The following is a 25813-nucleotide window of genomic DNA, read 5'->3' on the forward strand; positions in this document are numbered from 1 at the left end:
GCTGCCACTGTCATGATTGAAGTGGAAAGAGCCATGGCACATGCTCAGGAGGATGCGGTTAACTTAGAAGATTTGGAAAGACAACTCAACGTTGAGCAGAGGAAATATATGACGAAGTTACCAACCAAATTGATCATGGATTAAGTCATGAGAAGAAAGAGTGCTCATGTACGTCGTTGAAGCCTGTCCGACTGTACGTGAGTGGAGAAGCAGGAACTGGAAAAAGTTTCCTCATTAAAGCAATTTCATGTTATCTGCAGAAAAGGACCGAGTCATCGCTGTCTTGTGTTGTCACCGCTCCAACTGGGCTGGCAGCACATAACATTAAAGGGATTACTTTACATCGTCTACTGATGCTGCCAGTGGAGCATGATAACAAATTACAATACCACAAGTTATCTGGAGATGCTTGTTGTGAAGTTTCAAGAATCCTGAAGAAGATGAAACTTCTTATCATTGATGAAGTAAGCATGGTTTCTAATGTCATGCTTGCCTTTGTGCATTTGAGAGTGCAGGAAGTTCTTAAAACAGAGTATGATGTGTTATTTGGTGGGAAACACATCATTGTTTTCGGTGATCTTCTGCAGCTGACACCAGTGAAAGGACAACCAGTGTTTAAACTGCTTACGCATGAAGATACCAGAAAGTGCCTAGGGAGCATTGGCAACGTTAACATATGGTTAAACTTCAATTATGCTGAGCTGCGTGAAAATATGCGTCAGGCGAAGGATGAAGATTACAAGAATATTCTACAAGATGTTAGAATCGGGAAAGTGACCGAGCATGGGAAAGAAGCTTTACATGCACGATTACTGTCAAATTTGTATCCAGAAGAAGACATTCTGCCAGAGAATATTTTTCGGAAAATTACTGAGAAGAAATCTAGAATATGTTTAATGCCAACTCTTGCAGAATGTGCCATCTTCAACAACAAAATGTTGAATTTAGAAAACCAAGAGATTGTGAAACTGGAAGCTATTGACAGAATAGAGCATATGGGAGCAACAATTATTTTGTCTGAGAATTTGAAATCTAAATTGGATTCATTAGAGAAGACTATATCTAAAACTGCTGGTTTTGAAAAGACTCTGAATGTGTGCTTAAATTGCCGTATCATTTTGAGAAGGAGTTTACATGTTGAAAGAGGTCTGGTAAATGGACAAATGGGTAATGTTGTTGATTTTGAGAAATACAGAAATAGAGATGGAATTTAATTTTTTAAAATTTAATTTGATGGCATTGAGGAAGTACAGCTAATTGGTCGTTGCTCTGCTAGGTTTTTGCTCGTAAAAGACTTATATGTTCTCCGTAAGCAGTTTCCTGTTAGCTTGGCATATGCGGTGACAATCCATAAATTGCAAGGTTTAAGTGTAGACAGTGCATTAGTGAATATTGGCAGTTCTGTGTTCAAGGAGGGTATGGCATATGTGGCATTGTCACGAGTCAGAACTTTATCGGGATTGTACTTGATTGAGTGTGATGTCACAAACATTTGTGCGGATCTAGATTGTGTTAAGGAATACAATAGGTTAAGAAGAGAGTATGCGCCACATTTGCCTCAATATCCTTTGTTTGAGAACCGTGTGGTAGGCCGGAAACGAAGAAATGTGACCAATAGTAGGGAGGTTGTAGCAAAAAGACAAAAAGTCGATGAACCCGAAATTATAAGCAGAAAGAAAATGGATTCTGTTGAAGATGTTGTTGGTTTTCAATTTGAAAATAGTTCTGGTATCAACTGCTATGCTAATGTCTTTTCTCTAGAAACTTTAAAAGAACAGATTGTGATCAATTCGGATCAAAGTTTTTGCTGTTTGTTGAATTCTGTGTTAGAGAAATGTAGTACTGATAGAACAAAAATAGAAAGTGTGTCTGAAATTCGAAACCTGTTAGACAAATGTTCAGGTCAAACGCAATTCTCTCAAAATATTCAGCAAGATTGTCAGAAGTTTTTAATGTATATGCTTGATGTATTGCAAGATGAAGGTGTAGATGTAGATCATCTGTTTGGCCTTTCTTATCAATGGCAGCATGACTGCAAGAACTGTAGGGTATCAAGTACTACTAGTGTAGACTCAGAAAGATTTATATATTTAACTTTGCCAGACAGTAAATCAGTGTCCTTTAATAAGCTAGTAAAAGCAGCCGATCAAAACATGGAGTGTAGCCAATGTAAGTCTGCAATGCTGTCCACATTATTTATAAGAAGTTATGGCCAGTATGTCATTTTAATGTTCCAACGATGTAGGCCTGATGGAACAAAATTGACAACTTTAATTAAAAATGTTGTGGCTTCGCAGTTGTCAATATCAGGAAGGACTTTTGTAACTGCAGCAATTATATATCATGACGGTCCTTCAACAACATCAGGACATTACACAACTTATTTGAAGTCTGGAAATGGCTGGTCATTCTGCAATGATTCTGTTTTAACTTTGAAAAAAAGATTGCCTTTTGACCCTAAAAATTCTTACCTGGTGTTTTTACAACCAAAATTTTAGGGAAGGAATCTCTGGATTTACTCTGAGGAATTTCAAGAGGTTCTAATGGCTCCTACACTATTTGGCCTTGAGGATAAGTGTAGTACAGAGTGAAAAGTTAATGTGGAACATGAGTGAGCAAGAAGGGTGAGATATTACTAGTACAGGATTGTGAAAGTGATCTTGGACGTTTTCTTTCTGAAAGTTGTGGAAAAAGAAAATAATGGGATTTGCTTAGAAGAATTCCAAGAGTTATAAATGGCTCTTACACTATTTGGCCTTGAGGAGAAGTGCGGTAGAGAGCGAGAAGTCATTTATTGTATGTAACATATTTGTCAAAACGATGGAGCTTTTCTTTCAGAAAGTGATTTCTGATTGGTTATGTTATATGGGTTTTTTAAACACAATCATTTTGATTTCGTGTTTTTTTCCCCGCTGTTATATGATGAATACCTTCAACTCACTGTTTTTAGTGAAATTTGATATATTCTGAGAACAGCAAAAATAAACCATTTAACATGTATAATTAATTCTGTACTTTGTATAGTGAATTTTAATTTGTACTCGTCTTGTCTCATGCTCACTCGTCTTTTACTACCTTCTATCAATCCTCTTTACATACTCACATTGCCTTTTGTTTTATTCTCTTTCACTCTTGTTCTCTAACTCCACTTATCTTTCAACCTTTGTTTCCCTATTCCAACTCTGCTTTTTTCTTTTCTCCCTTGCACCATTTTCCAGCTTTTAGACCCTCTGCTTCGCTTGTCTTTTCCATCTTTCCTCCCTTTGTTTTCTAAATTAAATATTTTTGGGTTCTCCTTTTTTGGTGCAATCAGTTAGTATAACTCACCCTCACTCATTTATCTTTCTTTGTTGCCTCACTCAGTCTGTATCTGACACTCTTTCCTTCACTTCCTCTGTTTCCTCTCTCCCTCACTCTCTTTTCCTTATTCACCCTTTCCTTATATAGTTTACCTTACTCACTTTCTTTTAGTAGCTTACACAACTTCAATTTAGTTTTCTCTTCTATCCTTCTTTTCTGTCACTGAAAGTATCTTCCTTTTTTCTCTTAGTAATTTACTCTATTACAAATTCTTTTTGTCTCTGTCTGTCTATCACCGTTTCTTTCTCTTTTTCTTCTGCATGTTTATCTCTAACATTATTTCTTTGTAAAATTGGATGATTTTCAATCTTTTCCCTTGTCTTTTCTAATTTTTAAATACATGTTTTAATATTTTTCAAATTTTTGTTCTTTCTTTCACAGATTGAAAGTATAAAAATAACAAGTGACTAAGTTAACGACAATTATAAGGTAAGTGTTTTGTACTCTTTTCGTTACATCTCTATCACATTTAACTTCTATTAGTTCCACTGCTTCATTTCTTTAACCCTCAGTTTCCTGCCTTTGCTACTTCCCTCATTCCTTTTTCTATTACTTACTTACTCTACTCCTTCCACTCCTTTTCTCAGTCCCTCTGTTCTCATAGTTCCTCACTCCTGTTCAATCACTCCGTCTCTATTACTCTCACTGTCTCTGACTCATCACTCTTTCACTACTTGTTCATTATGCTTTCTCCCTGTAGTTCAAGCACACTATGTTATTTACATTTCTTTGCTGTTTCAATCATTCCTTTTCTGTCACTTCTTCTTTTCTGCTTTCTGTTTTTTCTCTCTGTTATTCCACATGTTTTAACCTTAGTCACTGTCATACATCTTGTTTTATTCCTATTTACTTTCGCTCACTGTTTTCTTAACACTTTCCCTCAGGGTTGTTCTTTTAGTCCGGTTCTATCCCTACCTCTCATTCCACATCCTTTACTGTTTTTCTTCTTAATTTGAACATTCACTCACATTCTCCAAGAAACTCTTGTTTATTATTCTTCTACTCTCCTTTTTTTCTTTCACTTCCTTATCTATTTTGTTTTTCTCAATTATACTCTCTTACATCTTTTCTTTGGTAAATTGATCTATTAAACAGTATCTCTGTGTTACTCCCTCTAGCTGTCTTTCTTTTAACATTACTTTCTGTTTCCTTCCCTTATACTCACTCTTCCTTTTTTTAAAAAAAATAAATTTCTGTTTCGCTTCCGGTTCGCGTACCGGCGCGCGAACCGGGAAGCGAATCAAAAGAAATAGAGGTTGCCAGAGTGCTAAACATTCTAGCAATTTTTTATAAATGGGAGGTAGTTCTGAAAATACCTTTTTTTTAAATTGTTTTTGTTGTTTTATATATTTTTTTTTCTGAACATTTTTTTACTTATTTTGTATTTTTTGAACGGTTTTATATTTTTTTTGTTTTTTTTGGGGCGGGGAAACGAAAATCATTCATTATAAAGGGCTCAACAGGAGCAACAAAAAAAAAGATAATTTACTTTCTGGGGCGTTTTGTACATTTATGATTTTCAATAGCTCTGTTGATTAGATTTATGCTACTCTCCCTATAGCAAATTAATTTGCCGCAAAAAATGCAGACTTGCTTCACATCCCCGAAGTTCATCTGGATGTTTGGGACCGTCTCCCTCGCCTCTGGTCCCGTCACTGCCTGTTCGGTTGATGTACTGGCCACAGGAGGGGGGTTTTCCTGTAGGTCACGTACCTGCGCAGCACTATAATTTATAGGGTGCCACCTCTCCATGTGCCGATGCATGGTGTAATTCCCGAAGCTGTACTTTTTATCAGTCCCTCTGGACAGAACTTTGTCACAGATCAGACATGTGACGTAGCGGGCATTTACTTTTTTTTGGCCCCGGGGAAATGTGTAGAATTGCCAGATATAATTATCCTTCACATGGGACCTCCTTGGCTCTTCAGGCAAAAGCTGCCTCCTCTCTTGCTCCTCTTCCTCTTCTTCCTCTTCTTCCTCCTCTTGATTAAGGATGACCTGAGGAGGTGGTCCATCCTTTTTTGGTGGTGGTGGTGGTGGTGGATTGGCTCCAGCAGCTGCAGCTACAACACTTGCCATTTTAGAAAATATAGAAAGTAGGTCTTCCTCTCACAAAGATGAAAGTCAGAGTGAGGAAAAAAGGAGGGGTTTTCATCATTTGGGAAAAAAAATAGTTCTAAACCAATGAAAAGTGTTATTTACAGGTCACATGACCTGTTATGCTTACGTTACGCGTCCCGCTCCGCGCCCCGGTTCGCTTCCGGGGAGCTGCGCTTCGCGCCTCGGTTCACGTTCCGGAGCACTTCCGGGTGCGCTAACGCGGCGCGTCATAAGACGCATTACGCGGCAACCCGATACGTCGCGCTTAAGCGACGCGCCCCGGATCGCTTCCGGGGAGCTGCGCTTCGCGCCTCGGTTCGCGCTCTGGAGCACTTCCGGGTGCGCTAACGCGGCGCGTCATAAGACGCATTACGCGGCAACGCGATACGTCGCGCTTACGCGACGCGCCACGATGTTGTTTTGTAACGTGGCAGTTGCGCTAACGGAACGTTTACCGGTTCGCGGACCGGGTCGCGGCAACAAATTGAGCTAACGGGAAGCTACCCGGTGCGCGGACCGGTAGCGAAACAAAAAAAAATAACAAAAAAATATATATACATAAAAAAGTTATATTAAATACATATAAAATATATTTTTCCCTTAAAAAAAGAATACATTTAACAGCTTTTAATATTTGCTATTAAAAAACCATTGAAATTCACTGAAAAAACCATAGGTTATAGACCATATATAGTTAGGAATTAGCATTTACAAAACCTTGAAAATTCACTGAAAAAAACATAGGTTATACACCATATATAGTTAGGAATTAGCATTTACAAAACCTTATTTTACTCACACAAAACCATTGAAATTCGCATATATAGTTAGTTGCACTAACTATATATCGTGCACCCGCAATCCACTGCTGATCATGTCACATATTACATCATTCATGACATGGTCAGTGACATCACTGATGACATCACTGATGACATCTCAAATGACATCACTGATGACATCACTGATGACATATCAAATGACATCACTGATGACATCACTGATGACTACATCCAGTGACTGTATGTTTCTGTAAAGTTAAAATATGTCTTACATATTGAAGAATGAGTGGATTTATAAGTGTCTGGATGAAGGATTTAGTAGGTGCATGACTGACTGTATGAGTGAGTGATTAAATGTGTCTCACTGAGTGCATGGGTTAGTGACTAAACTGTCTTAATTTGTGCAATCGATTGAACTAAACTGGGAACATCTAGTTTACATGCCACAGGAAAATGCTAAGGAAAGTATAAAATGTACAACAAACACTCAAAATTAAAATACCAATCAGTGCCAGCAGGCAGAAAATGTACTCAAGGGAAAACTTGACCCCAATCACAATTTGGAATCCATAATAAACCTACATGGTGCTTTGGGGAAAATATTGGAAACATCCACCAAAACGCTGAATATGCAGTCCGATAAACTCGACATTCAAATAAATCTTATGAGTCTAATCGCTGAGCATATTTCAGACATAAACAAAAAACTGGTAACTATGGCAAACACACTTGCAAACTTCCAGGACCAGACCAATTTTCGGGCCCAGCCCTCAAATTGTACATGTTGTCCCACACTTGACAAATTAAGGGACCTACCAATAATACTTAAAAACATCTTACTGGAATGCAAACGTACAAATCACGAGTCAGCTAACACGGTACACCATGGCACCATTAGCACACTTGAAGAAAGAGACATTATCACCACAGATCACCAAAAAACCACGTTCAATGACGAACTTGTTAAAACAGAAAAGATGATGGAAATAAACTCTAAAAAAACTTTACAACAATCAACAGACCTAAACTTTTCACTAAAAAAGCCAACAAATATAAAATCTGGGGAACTAATTGAAGACCGAATACTATCAAACGATGAATCCCCAGATCTGACCAAACAAAGCCATCCATTGATCATTGAACACAGGAGCAGACAGAAATTATAAAAACCCAACAGCCTGTCCTAACAAAACGACAAAAAAAAACGTGCGAGAAAAGCCAGAAATCAGCAAGTAAATATTAGACCAGCTAAGAAGCAGGCCTTGGTCAATTATCCAATTTTCAATCTTTCCAAGAACCCAAGAAAACTTCAATTCAAAACCACTAAAGATGAACAACATGAGTCTACCCCAATGGACAAGAAACATAGAAAACTTCACAACCAAAGTACTAATGAGGAACAACATCAGTCCACCTCTATGGAAGTACAATCTAGTGGGAAAGCACTTGTGCCAAGATTAAATACATCAGCACGCACAGAGGAGAGCAATGATGATGAACTTGTGACCTGCTCCCCAGGAAGGAGTAGTGTTAACCGGAGTCTTAAGAGTCGCGACTACGAACTACCACGATCAAACAGAACAGCCGGGAGCCGAATGGGCCTATCCAAAAACACTGGGAACATATTAAAACAAGATGTTCGGATAATTTAGCAGGTATATGGACAGACCGCAAAGGACTTAGAGAATACTTCTAGAAGGACGGGAAAAAAGGGCACCAAAGGGAGGACCTTGACATAGCCCATAATAAAAACCAAATAGTATCCCTCGTCCAGCAAACAACGGTCTGCCCTAGAGTAACTCACAGTAAACGGGACATTAAAAACTCTAGGCAAGTTATAACGAAAGTTGACAAGAGCCTGCAAGATCAGCTATTAGTCAACATAATCACGGATCAAGACGACCCAAAGAATATTGGTGGCATGGAAAAAGAAACAAGGTCGCGCCCTATCCACTCGACAACCGCCGATGAACATGCCACAATCGTCGGATCAAGCAGTCTGAAGAAAGATAATCCGAACGCACTTACAAAAGTAAATGAGTCTCGAGAGCTTACTGGGAAGGATAATAATAATAACAACCCAAAAACCCAATCCAACGACACAAACGCTAAAGACAAAAATGCCGTGATGAAACGATGGAGGAACGTCCAAGACTACCTGAATAGAGGAAATATCTTATGCCTGATGGCTAAAATCCCAAGCTTACAACACATTACATCTGCTGACCTAATGGCAATAGAATTTGTAAACCCCGGAAACACCGCGGCATAGGAAAGTACTCTAGCAACCTGGAGGAATGTAGAAATTGTCAATGAGATTCTACATGAAGCTATTAAATTTGAGGAGTGGGGTATCACTCTCTAAGAAGAGGTAACACCAGGTTATCCGTTCCCTCTCCTAATTAAAGGCGGTGCAAGAGAAAATATTTAAACAGAAAAAAGCATCACATACTCATTACTGCTAAGTGCCAAGAGAGCGGAAAACTCAAAACCCGAATATCAACACAGATTAAATAGTGGAACAAGAGAAGAATGAAATTATAATCAGGGTGGTAACATCGACCAAACCCCCATAAAAATTCTATCGTGGAACATCGCTGGAGCAAAAGACATCTTAAGTGACAAAGGAAAAACGGATTCCTGGGACAAGTGTGAAATAATTGTATTACAGGAAACATGGCTAACAGCCCCAGTTGCTGTCCCAGGTAGAATAGGCCATCATGTTAGCGCCACTCGAACTCAGCACTATTGACGAGCTAAGGGGGGTCTGTCTGTTTACATTTCTACGGCATTAAAAATCAAGTCTTCCCAATTATCCGCAACTTCCGCTGACATACAAATAATACAATTGGAAATGGGTCAACCCGTCAGTATAGGAGTTATCATACTCATTAAAATATATGCTCATCCAAAAACTAAAACAAAACAAGAGCTTTTCTAAAAAGTCAGCGATGTAATAGCAGAATTTTGACTCGATCAGCCAACCTGGGAGATAATTCTCACAGAAGATTTTAATGCCAACCTATTGCACCCTCATGAAGACGAAGACAATATCATCACAGCCAATGAACTTTGGGCAGTAGAAATGCAGGCGATCCCATTGCTGAAAAGAATGGACAAAGTGGGGCGGCAACTGATCTGGGATCTCGAACAGCTAGCTATGCGCATGTTAAACGGGAGAATAAAACAGGATTGACCCGCAAAATGCACCTACCTTGGTCCTAGTTCAAGTTCAATTTTGGACTACACTATAGTCTCCCTTCCCCTCTTAGGGCTAACCAAGAAGTTCCAAATCATATGCTCTCCTGATAGTGATCATTCGGCACAGCACATTGAAATTAAAATAACACCTCCCAAACATCAAGAGGCCTCGACATTAGCAGGGGAAATGTCAACAATAAATTTGAAACGATTAAGGTGGACAAGTGTCACACTACCGCAAATAGCGCTGGATGCAAAAAATCTAATGCAAACGCTTGCCCCAGAAAACCAACTGAACGTTGAAATATGGACCACCTTCGTGAATAAATTACCAAAGGTAGGAGTCAATGCCAAAAGTAGGTATAATGGCAACAACAACAGCCACCTCAGCCAGACATCACGTGCTTTGAGAAGGCATTTGAGACAGTCCCTGAGGAGAGCACAAGGTCATAGTTCTCAATCCAAAGTATGGCAGGATGTACATTCCCTAAAGAAATCATATAAGAAACTAATTTGGAATGAGAAAAAAAACGAGGGCATCAATTTCTGGACAAAAGTATTGTATAATGCTAAAAAATCCGATTCCAGAGCATTCTGGTCGCAGGTAAACTCATTGAACAGAACCACAAATCCTATAAGTACAACCTGCGTCTTGGAAATGGCATGGGTACAGTATCTAATCAATACATTCTCAATAAACCCCATGACGCAGCCGTCATCAACAGTAATCCCTGCATACAAAAGTTGAAACGCAGAGATTCAGTCTACAACTGCGTTCGATTTGATAAACATCCCGTATAAGAAGCAAGCAGGCTTAGACCAAATATCTCGAGTTTACACGGAGATAGAAATACTGCAAATAATAAAGAAAAGCAGGCAAGATAGCGCACCAGGACCGAACGGCGTCCCGCAGGCAATTTATGAGCAAGACCCCCATTATTGGGCTAGTAAGTTTAGGAATCTGTTCCGGACGATCAATGTCACCAGTCGGATTCCAGAAAGCTGGAGAGGAGCGATCATCAACCCAATATACAAGGGCGGGGACCGTAAAAATCCAGCAAATTATCGCCTGATCGTGCTGATCAATGCGGAGGCTAAATATTACTCGTCACTGGTGCTAAACGACCTTGCAAAATGGTCTGACGATAACAACAAAATCCCCATAAATCAATCAGGGTTCCGCTGCTGTGTAGGCACCATGACAAACGCCATAGCAATAATCCTTATAGCTGAAAAAAGCCTAAAAGAGCGTCAAACATTTCATCTATGTTTTGTGGATTTCAAGGCGGCCTTTGATCGTGTCAGCCGAAAAAAAATTATGGGCCAAACTAAAGCAACAGGGTCTGCCGGATACAATCCTGAACCCAATTATGGACCTCTATACCAACACCTGGATGCAGGTCGACAATGGCCGAAGGCTAACACAGAAGATCACAACCAGTGAAGGACTAAAACAAGGCTGCGTCTTGGCTCCCCATTTGTACAATTTATTCATGGGTGATTTGACAACAAGGTTAGATGGGATCAACGCGCATCCTCCACGGCTAGGAACTTTTCCCCTCACGCATCTATCATACGCAGACGATGTCGTCCTTCTCAGTCAAACTAAAATAGGACTACAACGTCTCATGTACGAACTAGCAGAATATACTAAACAGAATCTAATGGAAATAAACTGCAAAAAAACTAAGATCATGATAATAACGCATCGTCGTATAAAACAGTTGAACTTCACAATTGACAATAAGAACCTGGAAGTAGTGGATAGCTACAAATACCTGGGGATATATCTGGATAGACGGTTCACCTTCTCCACGCACTTTGACGCTATCAAAAAGAAAGGAAAAGCCTTACTGCACGCAATTTGCACCTTGTCTAAGCAGCTAAAAGTCCCTCTGTTCACGCCCCTCCTTACAGTTACCAAAGCCAAACTTCTCCCAACTATAGCTTATGGTAGTGTGGTACATGGTGGAAGAAGTGCACCACTACTAGATAAAATCCAAACAAGAGTTTACAAACGTGTTTTCAGCTTACCATGTGATGCTTCACCTGCACAGGTACGCCTCGAATTTGGTTTACAGTCCCAAATATTGCACAAAAAATATGAGACAATCAAATTTTGGTATAACATCTGGCTCAATAGCGATATAGAAATGAACGCTGCTCTTTGGGAAGCTCTGCAAAGCAAGTCCAAATCCCAGTATGCGAAGTACTTAAACTTCTCCCTGAAAAGTACCGAGATGGCTTCAATGTGGACAAGGAAGTTAACAGTAACATCTTTTAAGCAGACCGTAAAAAAGGCAGTCAACATGCACTCGTTGATCGAAGACAAAACAACCCTTAGACGCCGTGCACATGCCTGGATGATAATACAATCCTACAAAAGATTGGTACCAGCTGCCTAGTTAGGTCTTGCTTTTCCATCGCATTTAAAACTAAAGTACTTACAGCTACGCATGGGTAAACTGCCAACAAGCGCTGACCAACCGGGCTGGAAGACACCAGGCCCAAAGGACTGTAATCTATGTGGTGCTGCAGTACAAGACATCATCCACTTGATTTGCATTTGTCCAGTAATGGATTGTGAACGCCGGAGTCTATTTAGGGTAAAGTTCAACGAAAAAGGAATTCGCACATGCTGCTCAGCGATACTACACACGTTGGATTCAGCGGATCCACAATTCATTTGTCAAATAATCAAATACGTAATTAATTTTGAAAAAAAAAACCTTGAAAAGCCAATACAAGCCTGAACTTTTGAACTTTAAATTGTACTGGCTAATTTAGAATAAGTTTTCGAAACCACTAGGATCTCAAGAACAATTGTGTTTTAAAATGTTGTACTCCTTTGCACAACAGTCCGCATATGAAAGTATCTTTTTTACTTATTACTATATTGTAACGGTTTTTATTAACTACACATTAAAGAATTTATTATTATTATCTATCGCACGCACTAATTTTTCCTTTTTCACATTTTTTATAAATGTTACATTTTGAAGTACTATTTTTAATGGACTTATTGGGGTACAACATTTAGCCGTATGTTAGAATTTTCACTATGTCGTCCAGTCGGATGAGGAGTGGGTGTTATGTTCCATACAGGTACCCTAAATAGGTTCAGGTAGTCACCTAACCCATCACCTATATTATCCCCACCATTTCTCTACATAATGGTTCTTAGTACTGACCTTTTACCTAGTTATTGTAATGTTCAGAAATGACATGGGGTTTTCTCCAAAAAGCTTAAGCCTCATTCATTATGCATGAGGATTCTTAGAATCACAGCAGGACAGCAGGCTACCATCGCCTGCATAATAATTATTTATAAGGGTCATTCGTTCCATCATCCCAGTCCGACATGACACAGCGAGGTATATCCCCAGGGGTTATCACTTTGGGCATATGTACACCATCTCTTGCTAAGGTAATCAGAGGAGAAAATGACTTCCATGCCGACACACTGATGCGAGAGGCTACTGCACGCGATATTCCAGCTTGCAGTGGTCTGACATTACTTGTGGGCATCCATCTCAAGACCAAGACGGAGTCCCACAGTCTCTCACTTCAGGTAATGGGTTTGACATTATCCTAGAGGGATTCTTGACTTTACACCCACATACATCCTAGGTACATTCAGGTACATCTAGTTAGGGACGCATCATAGGAGTACGCATTTTACTGTCAGTTATTTTATATACTTGCCTGTACTCATTGTTTTAGCACAATGGTAGAAATCTACCATCTTTTTACTTTGTTAGTGCTTATTATCATATGTATCTGTTACTGTCTAATGGTTGTTTCGGCACACCTATTTTACACTAGAATGACACTGGTTCAATAAATTCTTATGCTTATTGGTCCTTTTGTCATAATGAGCAGTAGCAATATCTAACGAAGTCAGCTGTTTTTAGAAGGGATTGACATTGAATGTGTTTTAGCTTTTTAAATATTGACTCTCTTGATTTTTATATGTACTGTTTTTTAAAACTGCCCTGTTCTGTTGCACACACGAGCTGTGTCAAAGCTCTGGGGGGGTTCCAGATCATTTTTGGTAGGTCAGCGTTCTAGCTTTCAGACGCTGACACAGACTCTCGGCTTCATAAGCAGCTGATGATGCGACCGCGCATTGGCGGGCTTTTGCCATAACGAGCAGTAGCAGTATCTATCGAAGTCAGCTGTTTTAGAAGGGACTGACATTGAATGTGTTTTAGCTTTTTAAATATTGACTCTCTTGATCCTTATATGTACTGTTTTTTTTAAAACTGTTCTGTTCTTTTGCACACATGAGCTGTGTTAAAGCTCTGGGGGGGTTACAGATCATTTTTAGTAGGTCAGCGTTCTAGCTTCCAGACGCTGGCACGGACTCTCGGCTTTATAAACAGCCGATGATGTGACCGCGCAGCGAGCCCGTCTGCGCCCGTCCACGCCTGACCGGGGCCAGGGGCCAGTACCCCAGCCGGTTTTGCTAGGGATAGCCATTATTATGACAGGAAGCAGCTCAACTTGCTCAGAGGTAAGGTTGGAAATAGATGTGTACATGCAATGTTGCCAGATAGTACCAACTGCGCTTCTCCCCTGCAATTACACCTGACCAAAAAACAGGTACGATGTTTCTACTTAACCGCGGCTCTCTGCCTAAGCACGCTACTGAAATCCACCTTTTCTTAGAAGACAAGAACCCCGATGCACTTTTTTTTAACAGAAACATGTCTGAATTTGGACACAGACTCTGCCATTGTCCAACCCCTACCACTTATGTAATCCAAAGGCTTGACCATAATACAGGAAGAAGGAGGCGGCATTGCTGTTATTTACTAAAATGATTTCAGATGCCGGGTGACCATAAACCCCATTCCTGACTGCAAAAGTATTGCCTTCCCAATCAGTTTTTCTCTCTCTTCTACTTTCTCAGGGATTTTACTATACCATCCTCCAGGCCCTCTTGACCAATTTTTCAAAGACCTCCCTGATATTAAAGCAAATTTTGCAAGTACCTCTCCCAATTTTACAATTCTGGGAGAAATGCATTTTGACGAAATCCAATACCCCTCTACGTTAGAACTGATTGATGGCTTGGCAACGTTCCAACTCAATCAAAAGGTTGTTGGTCCCACCCATGCGAAAGGTCATCTGTTGGACCCCATTTTTTCAAACATACAGAATCTCCTGGTTGAAAAACCCACTCCACTGTCTTGGACTGACCACCACTTACTTATATTCACTTGGGCTCTGCAGCAATCCATTCTACCAGTTGCGAGTATCAAGCAATTGGCTCGCACATGGTCTAAGCTTCCATTGGAATCTTAGGGGACACACTTAAAGAATACTACTCCAATTTCCCATTCAAAGCCCGTCACTGCAAATGATAATTTTAACAAATGGCTCAAGTATTTACTCAGTGTGGTCCTTCCAAGGAAAGAGACCCTAAAAAAGTAGGAACCAACAAAAACGCCTGGTACACCCCAAAACTAAGGGTGTTAAAACAAGCATGTAAAAAATCAGGAACAAAGTTGGAGGAAGGACTTCTCTGCCACCAATAAAACTAAATATAGAAAGGTGCTGAGACATTATAAAACTTAAATAAAATCTGCTCAAGCCTCTTACTACCAAGAAAAAATTATATCGGCGGCCAACTCTCCCCGTGAAATTTTTAATAATGCCAAATCTCTTCTTACACCCCCAGCCCTCCCACTACCTCTGATAACCCTCAAAAACGGTGCAACGTTTTTTTTTCCTGCTAAAATATTAGATATCTATAGGTCGTTTCCCGAGACCACAGTCCAACAAACCGTTTTACCAACAGACACTATATTTCAAAAGCACAAACCCTGCTGGATGGATTCCCCTAGTTGGATCTAACTTCCCTCCAAGGTTATCTGAGACAGTTAAAATCGGGTTCCCCTACTGATGGAGGATTCTGATTACTGGTGAGGATTGAGTTTAGTTGTGACTTTTGGACACAATTGGCAGGCACTAGTGGGTGCTGAATGTGTATGTGTATTTGTTGGACCTGGCCCTTTTTGGCAGGTTCACCCCGAAACTTTTTGCTTTTTCCTAGCCTGTTTCTGGAACCTGGTGTTGGTGATTTTAGGCCTTTGCGCACTTTTTCACTGTGGTACAGTGTAAAGTGCGTGTGCTCTCTGTGTATGTGTGGTGAGTGACCTGCCCTCCCATAGGAATGAATGGGGAATATGTATGCCCATGGTAGTTCCTGATGTGTGGGGAGTGCAGGGTCGAGTTTGATATGTGCGAACTCGTGAGATTGATAGCTGCGTAATGGTGTATGCGGCATGAAAGTGTCTAGTCTAGAAGTGCCACTTTTAAAAGTTGGCATATTTGTGTAATATGTGCCTGGCGTGTGATTGGCTGGTGAGCCTGGCCCAGGAGTGCCTGGGCCTGTTTGTGGATTGACTGTCTGGCTTGAGTGTGACAGGGGCTGCAGTGCCCCCAGGAGGTTGTCTGAGTCAGCCTGTGGATGAAAGGCAGCATCTGCTGCCAGGGAAGTGGGAGGAGATAGCACCTGATAGTGAAGGGCTGTGCCTGCCTGACCACAATGCTGGCTCCACCTCCCTGCTGGGCGACTGTCACCTCTGTCCCGGATACTGAGAGGAAGAAGGAAGCCAGGAAAACCCCAGTGCTCCAGCAACACCCAGAACTGGTTTAGACCTGGCTCAGGGCCCACTTGCACAAAGGACTTCAAAGGACTTCAAAGGCTTTTTGGGGTATAAGAGAAGGACCCCTGACAACAGAAGATTAGATTCTACAATCAAGAGGAACCTCTGCTGGAAGAAGGACTGCTGGAGAACTGAAGATTGCCTTGCTGTGTGCTCTAAGGGCTGACCTGTTCTGCTGTTCAACTGTAAGCTGAGAAGAAGAAAGGGACTTTGCTGTGTGCTGTGACCATGCCTGCTTGAAACTACAGAGACGTTGCTGTGTGCTGTGTCTCCTGAACTGAATCTCCAAGGGCCTGAGAAGAGCTGGCCTCCTGTTTGGAACCCAGGGTTAAAGGTTCCTAAGCTTTGCAAAGAACTGCTGAGGAGATCGTGTGGTGGTCTGCCCAAACGCGCGTTTTCTAACTGCCAGCTGTGTGGAACGATCGCTGTGCTCATCGGCACAGATTCAGGGGTGAGGAAAGGCCCGTGGTGTTTTCCTGTGTCTAGGACCCCCCCTGTCGATCTGCTGGTGAGGAAACAGGCTGCCAGCGGTCTACGGCCCCAAAAATCTCTTGCCGCCAAATCACCGTCGCGGCCTGGGTCCAGAAACCCCCTTCCAAAGATTGCCGTCCTAATCGGAGCTGTGGGGCCGAGGATCGAAGCCGCCGCGCTCCCATTGGTGGAAGGAGCCGAGCCCCCTCACTAACGCCACGACTGGATTGGCCCGTGCGCCGTAGCGTCATCGCTGTTGCCGTGCTGTGGTTGGCTGGCCAGGAGAGGGTCATTGCAGGCTTGCCCCGGGAGCCGCACTGCCATTGGCTGACTCCCGGGTGTGCAAGGAGGCTCGCCCCGAACGCCGCAACAATCAATCAATCAATCAAGTCATTTGTATAGCGCGCTACTCACCCGTAGGGTCTCAAGGCGCTGGGAGGGGGGGGGTGCCGTTACTGCTCGAACAGCCAGGTCTTGAGCTTCTTCCTGAAGGAGAGGTGGTCTTGGGTCAGGCGCAGGTCGGACGGGAGTGAGTTCCAGGTCTTTGCAGCCAGGTGGGAGAAGGACCTTCCTCCTGTTGTCGCTCTTCGGATGCGGGGGACGGCGGCGAGGGCGTGGCTGGTTGATCTGAGGGGGCGCGTGGGAGTGTAGAAGTTGATCCTGTTGTTGAGGTAGCTCGGGCCTTGGTCGTGTAGGGCTTTGTGCGCGTGGGTGAGGAGGCGGAAGGTGATCCTCTTGTTGACCGGGAGCCAGTGCAGGTCTCTCAGGTGTCCGGAGATGTGGCTGTTTCGTGGGATGTCGAGGATGAGTCTGGCTGAGGCGTTCTGGATCCGCTGGAGTCTCTTCTGGAGCTTGGCGGTGGTTCCGGCGTAGAGGGCGTTGCCGTAGTCCAGTCGGCTAGTGACGAGGGCCTGGGTGACAGTCTTCCTGGTCTCGGTGGGGATCCACCGGAAGATCTTCCGTAGCATGCGCAGGATGTTGAAGCATGACGAGGAGACGGCGTTGACTTGTCTGGTCATGGAGAGGGAGGAGTCCAGGATGAAGCCCAGGTTGCGTGCGTGGTCCGTCGGTGTGGGTGCGGTGCCCAGGGCGGGGGGCCACCAGGAGTCGTCCCAGGCGGAGGGCGAGGAGCCCAGGATGAGGACCTCCGTCTTGTCTGCGTTCAGTTTCAGAAGGCTGGTCGTCATCCATTCGGCAACCTCTCTCATCCCTTCGTGCAGGTTGGCTCTGGCGGCGTCGGGGTCGTTGGTCAGGGAGAGGATCAGCTGGGTGTCGTCGGCGTAGGAGATGATGTTCAGGTTGTGTTGGCGTGCGATGGTCGCGAGGGGGCTCATGTAGACGTTGAAGAGGGTTGGGCTCAGCGAGGATCCCTGGGGTACGCCGCAGATGACTTCGGTGGCCTCTGACTTGTACGGTGGTAGACGGACTCTCTGTGTTCTTCCGTCGAGGAAGGAGGTGATCCATTCCAGTGCCTTGTCCTGGATTCCGATGTTGCCGAGGCGCTGTACTAGGGTGCGGTGGCAGACTGTGTCGAAAGCCGCGGAGAGGTCCAGGAGGATGAGGGCCGCTGTTTCCCCGTTGTCCATCAGAGTTCGAAGGTCATCGGTGGCGGCGATGAGGGCGGTCTCGGTGCTGTGGTTCGCTCGGAAGCCAGACTGTGAGGGGTCGAGGGATCCATTCGTCTCGAGGAAGGCGGCCAGTTGTTTGTTGACGGTCTTCTCGATGACTTTGGCCGGGAACGGGAGGAGCGAGATGGGACGGTAGTTCTTGAGGTCGGTGGGGTCTGCTGTGGGTTTCTTGAGAAGGGCGCTGAGTTCGGCGTGCTTCCAGCTCTCCGGGAAGGTGGCGGTGCTGAAGGAGGTGTTGATGATGTCCCGCAGGTGGGGTGCGATGACAGCGTCGGCCTTGTTGAAGACGTGGTGAGGGCAGGGGTCGGTCGGCGATCCGGAGTGGATGGAGTTCATTGTGCGGATGGTGTCTTCGGTGCTGATCGGAGTCCAGGTGCGGAGGGTGGTGGTGGGTGGCGTTGTTGCGGTTGTGGCTTCCGTTGGTTGGTTGCTGAAGCTGTTGTGTATGTCCGCGATCTTGTTGTGGAAGTAGGACGCGAGGGAGTTGCAGAGGTCTTGCGACGGGGTGATGTCGTTGTTAGCGGCGTTCGGGTTGGAGAGCTCTTTCACGATGTTGAAGAGTTCCTTGCAGTTGTGTGCGTTGTTGTCCAGCCGGTCCTTGTAGGTATTTTTCTTGGTGGCGCGGATCAGTTGGTGGTGTTTCCGGGTGGCGTGCTTGAGGGTGGTCATGTTGTCCGTGGTTGGTTCCCTTCTCCAGGCTTTCTCGAGGGCTCGACAGTTCTTCTTGGAGCTCTTGAGTTCTTCGGTGAACCATGGTGTTTTTCTGCTGCAGGGTCCGCTGGGTGGGGTTCTCAGAGGGGCGAGTTCGTCTGCGCAGTTGTTGATCCACCTCGTGAGGTTGTCAGCGGCCTGGCTGGGGTTCGCTGAGCTGGCGGGAGGGTGCTGGCTCAGGGAAGCGGTGAGCTGGTCGGCTGTGATCTTGTTCCAGCTTCTTCGGGCAGCCTGTTGCTGGTGGTGGTGGATCGTCGTTCTTTTGAAGGTGAAGTGGACGCAGCTGTGGTCCGTCCAGTGGAGTCCTGTTGCGTGGCTGAAGGTGACGTCTTTGCTGGATGAGAAGACTGCGTCGAGTGTGTGTCCGGCGAGGTGGGTGGGGGAGGTCACCAGTTGCTTGAGTCCGAGGTTGGCGAGGTTGTCGAGCAGGCTGATGGTGTTGCGGTCGCTGTTGTTCTCCAGGTGGAAGTTGAGGTCCCCCAGGAGGATGTAGTCGGCGGAGGGGAGGGCATGCGGGCTGACGAAGTCGGTGATGTCCTCGCTGAATCGTGTGCGTGGTCCCGGAGGTCGGTAGATCAGGGTGCCTCTGAGGGTGGTCTTCGGGTCGGTGTGGATCTGGAAATGCAGGTGTTCAGCGGTGGTTAGGGTGTCGTCGGTGTTGGTCGTGATGCGGATGGTGTCTCTGTGGATGATGGCGATGCCTCCTCCCGTCTGGTTGTCGCGGTCTCTTCGGATGATCTTGTAGCCCTCCGGGATGGCGATGGCGATGTCTGGGGCTGAGGAGGCGTTCATCCAGGTCTCGGTGAGGAAGGCAACGTCAGGGGCGGTGGTGTCGAGGAGGTTCCAGAGTTCTACGGCGTGTCTGTGGACGGAGCGGGTGTTGAGCAGGAAGCACTTGAGGTGGTTGCTGCTGATGTTCGGCTTGGCGAGTGCTGGTGCAGGGCAGGTCCGGATGCAGGTGAACCTGCAGGCGTGGCAGCTGAAGGGTCCGTGGGTGTGCTTCGGGGCGGCTTGGTGACATCCTGGGGTGCGGCCGGCGTTGAGTGCGAGGAGGTCCGCGGCGTTGTAGGTTCGTCGGGTCGGCTTCCGTCGGTGGGGACCAGGGGTTCTGGCACTGGGCGCGGTCCAGGCGCGGACGGGCGCAGACGGGCTTACCTTTGGCGCGCCTTCGGCGCACAATCGGCGCGCCCGCTGCGCGTGACCGCTGCGCGTTCGCACGGTCGCCAACAGGATTGGTCCCCGTCATCGGGACCTCTGGAAGAGCCGTGTGTTCAGCGTCGGAGCCGGGGAAGAGTGACCCGACCTCGCCGTGGGAGTCCCAGAAGTGCCCCCAGCCCCCGGCCTGCCTGTCTCTGCTCGGAGCGCCGAGCTAGCTCCCCGCCGCTCCCCGAGGAACCAAGAGCGGGCGGAGGGCTGCTGAGACTGTCCGGGGCTGGGAGCGAGTGTTCTCTGCTCGGCGCGGTGCGCCTGAAACCATTGGAGGTGCACGATCACCAGAAAAGGAGTCCCAGGAATGTCCGGTGAGGCGCGCTTGCCGTGCTTGGGGCTCATTGTTTAAGAAGGCTGATTTTTTATAACTTATCCTTTGGCATTGCTTGACTGTTCGTTTTTCAACCTATTTGAGATAAATCAGTTAGATCATTTTTCTATACTGATTTAAAGGGACTTGAGACTGAGTTTGCTATTAAAACTTCCTGAACACCAGGACAACCATTATGATTAAGTGCAATCTATGCCTAGAAAAGTGATTACCGTGTATTGCTGATCTTTTACTGCATAACCTAGATAAAGATATATTTTTATAAATATACTTACCTGTGTGGTCTCAGTTTGTGGTGGATGGGGGGTCATTGTTTGTGTTAAGTGCAACTATTATACACATTGCCTTAGGGATAAGCCTGTCTGCTCGTGCCAAGCTACCTAGAGGGTGAGCAGGGGTTATCTACTGTGTGTAATTATTCTCCCTGACTAGATGCAAGGGTCCCTACTTGGGCTAAGGTACACACCTCTGCCAATTAGAGACCCCCAGATCTAACAGTATGTATATGTTGTGGTTGGTTTTAGTGATGCTAACATTTAATTTAATTTTGTATGACAACCCGTGGAATTTTTTAGGAATAGTTCTGATAGCTCATTGTTTAATGCTGTCTTTGTTGTCGGGCTTTTCTCATGAATCTTTCAAAAACTCACTGTGTGATTACAAACTTTCTGTTTTTTTCCTTCTTTTTCTCTCGTTCTCTTTGCAGGTCTTGTCACGTGTAGATGAATTCGAATCACAGGTGTAAAATACCAATATGATGATCCAAATACTGAGTATGCTAGCAATGTTAAACGTGTGAATCTCTGAGGAGTATTTTTATATTGATATATACGATTTAATTATCTTATACTACCAACAGTCTATTTGATTGTGCCTATGTTATGCTTGCAGCCCTGAGGAAGCCCTATTCTGGGCGAAACCAGTTGGATGCACTTTGGCTGTATTATTACAACATCTTAGGTGATAGGTGGTCCAAGAATTCATTAAAGGATCATACTTAACATCATTGAAGAGTCCGGATTGATTAGTCTGTTGTGCATTTTTAAATATTTATGTTGCCTCTCTGTGCTTTTCGAAGTGTACTATAGTTGTGTGGTTTGTTGGCAGTGGACTAAGAAGGTGGGCAACTTTGATCTAAAACTATATCTATGCCCTGTGTATAGCGAGGTGGTGCTGCTTTGAATTATCCCTTACTGCCTTCTTTTTTGTTTTTTGTAATAAATACAAATGTTTAATACCGATGAACGGAAAGCGTCTCAAAAGAAACTCATGAGAATTATTAAGAAGAGGTAATTCTTACCTACTGAGACAGGCAAGTGAAGGACTGAGTGGAGTTCCATCTGCACCAGTCATGTGAAGGTTTGCATATAGTGAAAAGATGGATCAGTGAGGAAGGTATGCATCCTGGTGATAGGATGGACCAGTAATGTGAAGTTATGCACAAGGTGAAAGGATGGACCAGTGACAACGGTATGCATCAGGGTGAAAGGATTAACCAGCGATGTGAAGGTTTGCGTCATGTTAAAAAGATGGACTTGTGACATGAGGGTATTCACTGTGGTAAAAGGGTGGACAAGTGATGTGAAGGAATGTGTTAGAATTGGGGGTCTCTTGTTGGGACAGGTAGGTACTTGTGACAAATAGGGACCCTCTCCTCTAGTCAGAGTAAGGAGGGTACACTCCTAGAATAACCCCTGCTTACCCCCTTGGTAGCTTGGCACGAGCAGACAGGCTTATCTCAGAGGCAGTGTGTAAAGCATTTGTGAACACATACAGTAATCAAGTGACAACACTACAAATGGTCACCACACAGGTTGTATATTTATATAGAGTTACCAGAAGACCAATAAATGACAAAAAATAATCCACAATACTATTAGAATTCAAGAGTTCTGGTTGAAAAGGCTTAAATCAAGGTTCTGTGCGAGTTTGTTACCCTGTCTGGCTACTTTGTTGCTGAAATAACACAGAGTCTAACAAATCCAGCAGACCGCGTCGGTCCGGGCACACTCAAATGTCGACAGACTCCGTCACAGTACCTTTCACATGATGCGGCTGGCACGGACGTGCGAGCCGGTTCCAGTGTTCGGGCGGGACAGAAAAGAAAGCATTGCAGGATGCGTTGTCCCTCAATGTAGTGCAGACAGCGGCCCGTTGACAGAGTCGGTGGATCCAAGGCGTGCGTTGCAGGGCGAGACGGTGCTTCGTTGTGGTGCTCCCAGTTTGTGGAGTTCGGGAGCTGGCATCGATCAGTCCGGACAGCGGTGCGAGTCTGGAGGTGCGTCGCGAAGCGTGCGAGGCGGTGCCCAACTCCGGTGCATTCCCGGGACTTGAAGTCAGCAACAGTGACCGCGTCGGTCAGACCAGTACCAGTCGGTGTAGCGAGGCGTTGTACGTCGCGGTGTCCCCCAGTCGCGGTGCCAGCAACGGCTCGGTGATGGCGTCAGGACGGAGTTGGTGAGCTCAGAGCTTGCGTTGTTCGAGGAGGACGTTGGTCGATGCGGTGCCTACAGGACACCGGGCCGGTCGTGAGAGTCGGTCACAGCTCCCTGCCTCTGTAGCCACTAAAACAGTATTTCCAGCAGCAATCCACAAAGGCTGGTAAAGTCTATTTGTCCTGAAACTTCGGTCAGGGGGAAAGCTCTCTTCCAAGCCCTTGGAGATCCTTCACAAGTTGAAAGTAAAGCACACAAAGTTCTTTCTCCATCCTTTGGCAGTCAGGCAACCACTGCAGGCCATCCCCCAAGCAGCACTTCAGCTTGGGAATAGTCTCTCCTCAGTTTCTTCAGGTTTCTCCCCTTAGCAAAGGTTTCTTCTTGTGATCTAATTTCTTGGTATCAGGGTCCCAATATTTATACCCCAAAATCCTTTGTTCTCTGAGGGAAGAGGGTCCCGTGCCCAGTCCAAACAAGTTCTGAAGCACTCTGTTTACCAGACTTCTCCTTTCCTTTCACAGTGCAGGGCAGGAACATCAGATGCCCCACAGGAGGTGGACACAGCATTGTGGAAGGCAAGTACAGTCCTGGAGCACTTTGTTGACAGCCCTATTCAAGGTTCAGGTACAACTCCTCCCTCCCATCTATATGCAGAGCTCTCTTTTCACCACTGGGCTGATTCATCCTGTCTCTTGGAATCCCCCAGCCCTGTCACTCACAAAACCAGACAAAGGAATACACAACCTAGCAGAGGCAGGCTTTTGATAGTTAAACAAGCAATTACCTACTTTCCTAAATTGGTATTTGCAAACAAAGAATATTAAAATAAACTTCACTAAAAGAGGTATTTTTTTATTCTGAGTCCAGGCATACTAAACTCGAATTTCTACCATGTTCTCTGAGTCCATTATGATTATAAAATGTAATAATTCTAAGAGCCCATTCTGGCATATGGAGAACAGGTAGCCTTGCAATAGTGAAAAAACGAAAATGGCTGTAATTCACTATTAGGACATGCCACACACATCAGGGCTTGTCCTACCTTATACTTACAATGCACCCTGCCCTTGGGCCTACCATAGGAGTGACTAATATTAAAAAAAGGGAAGGTTTAGGGACTTGCAAGAGGGTGCACTTGCCCAGTCAGCATGGCAGTACCAGACTGCATGCAGGCTCTGCAATGGCAGACCTTAGACACATTTTACAGGGCCACTTCTGTGGGTGGCACAACCAGTGCTGCAAGCCCACTAGCAGCATTTGGATAGACACTCTCTTGGCACACTCAGTGCACTGTACTAAGGTCTGACAAGTAAACCAAATAGTCAATCATGGAATAACTAATTAATACATTCATTTACAGTAGGGAGCACTTGCACTGTGGCACTGGACAGCAGTGGCACAGTGCCCAAAGCATCTAACACCTGATTAAAACACATGAGGCAACAGCAAAAGTGGAAGGGAGACCCACGCCAATGGTGCCAGGTCTAACAGTATGCATCATGGTGAAAGGATAGACCAGTGATGTGAAAGGATGCATTATGGTGAAAGGATGGACTAGTCATGTAAAGGGATGCACCTTGGTGATAGGATAGACCGCTGACCTGAAGGTATACATCATGGTGTAAGAATGGATTAGATAGGTGAAGATATGCATCATGGTGAAAATATAGACCAGTGACGAAGGTTTGCATCATGGTGAATTGATGTGAAGGTAGGAACCATGGTGACAGGATGGACAAGTAATGTGAAGGGATGTATCATGGTAAAAGGAAGGACCAGTGACCTGAAGGTATGCATATTGGTAAAAGGATGGAATAGTGATGTGAAGGTATGCATAATGGTGAAAGGATGGAATAGTGATGTGAAGGGATGTATCTTGGTGAAAAGATGGACCAGTGATGTGAAAATATGCACCATGGTGAAAGGATGGACCAGTGAGCTGAAGGTATGCAGCATGGTGAAAGAGTTGAGTTAACAAAAGGTATGCATCATGGTGAAAGGATGGACCAATGATGTAAAGTTATGCACCATGGGGCAAGGATGGACGAGTGTCATGAAAGTATGCACCGTGGTGAAAAGATGGACTAGTCATGCGTAGGTATGCATCATGCTGAATGGCTGGACCAGTGACGTCAAAGTATGCATGATGGTGAAAGGAAGGACTAGTCAGGTGAAGGTATGCATCATAGTGAAGAGCTGGACCAGTCATGTAAGGGATCTTCTTCTGGCCTATACAATGATGAGTGAAGATGCTCATTAAATGAAAGCATGGTGAGTTAACGGCTTGTTATATGCTGAATTTCATTCATGATTTTTTATTGCCTGCAGAGTTTGTGTGACATGGGTAGTAAATACATTTTGGATGTGTTTATTCATAAATGAGCCCTATTCAGTTAATGGAAGTGACTTCCCACAACAAGTTTTTTTTTGTTCTGACATTTGCTAACAGTTGACAGAATGGATGCTGGAAAATGTGTTTATTGATTTAAGGGTTTTCAATACAATTTTTCTGCAAGAGTATTGTCGGGGAAAATAATTCAATATAGGTTCTTGTATCTCTACATTAAGTGGTGGCACACAGAGCCATTCTCTCAGACTACTGTCAGGGTACAACACTTCGGTATATCTTCTGTGTATCTATAGTACTACAGGGAAGCACAGAGCCACCCCAGCAGAGGAGTGTAATGGGTAAAGAGCTTCAAATAACTCCTGTGTAGATCTCCAGTAGTGAAAGGAGCACAGACCCTCCCTAGTAGAGGAGAGTCAGGGTAAGAAAATGTAATTTACCTCCTCTGTGTGTCTATAGTAGACAGTGGTGCACATAACTGCCCCCTAGGAGGGGAGTCATGGTAAAATACTTCAATGTACCTCCTGTGGGGAGCTAACAGAGGGCAGGGGAGCACAGAAC

General features: G+C 44.6%; 1 protein-coding gene across 1 annotated transcript in view; it reads right to left on the reverse strand.

Annotated features, from left to right (window-relative positions):
* The window catches only part of LOC144827832 (fish-egg lectin-like), a 219561-nt gene that overhangs the window by 125417 nt on the left and 68331 nt on the right, over positions 1-25813 (reverse strand). The window lies entirely within an intron of this gene.

Source organism: Lissotriton helveticus, chromosome 4_1, assembly GCF_964261635.1.
Source record: "Lissotriton helveticus chromosome 4_1, aLisHel1.1, whole genome shotgun sequence".
Classification (NCBI taxonomy): Eukaryota; Metazoa; Chordata; class Amphibia; order Caudata; family Salamandridae; genus Lissotriton; species Lissotriton helveticus.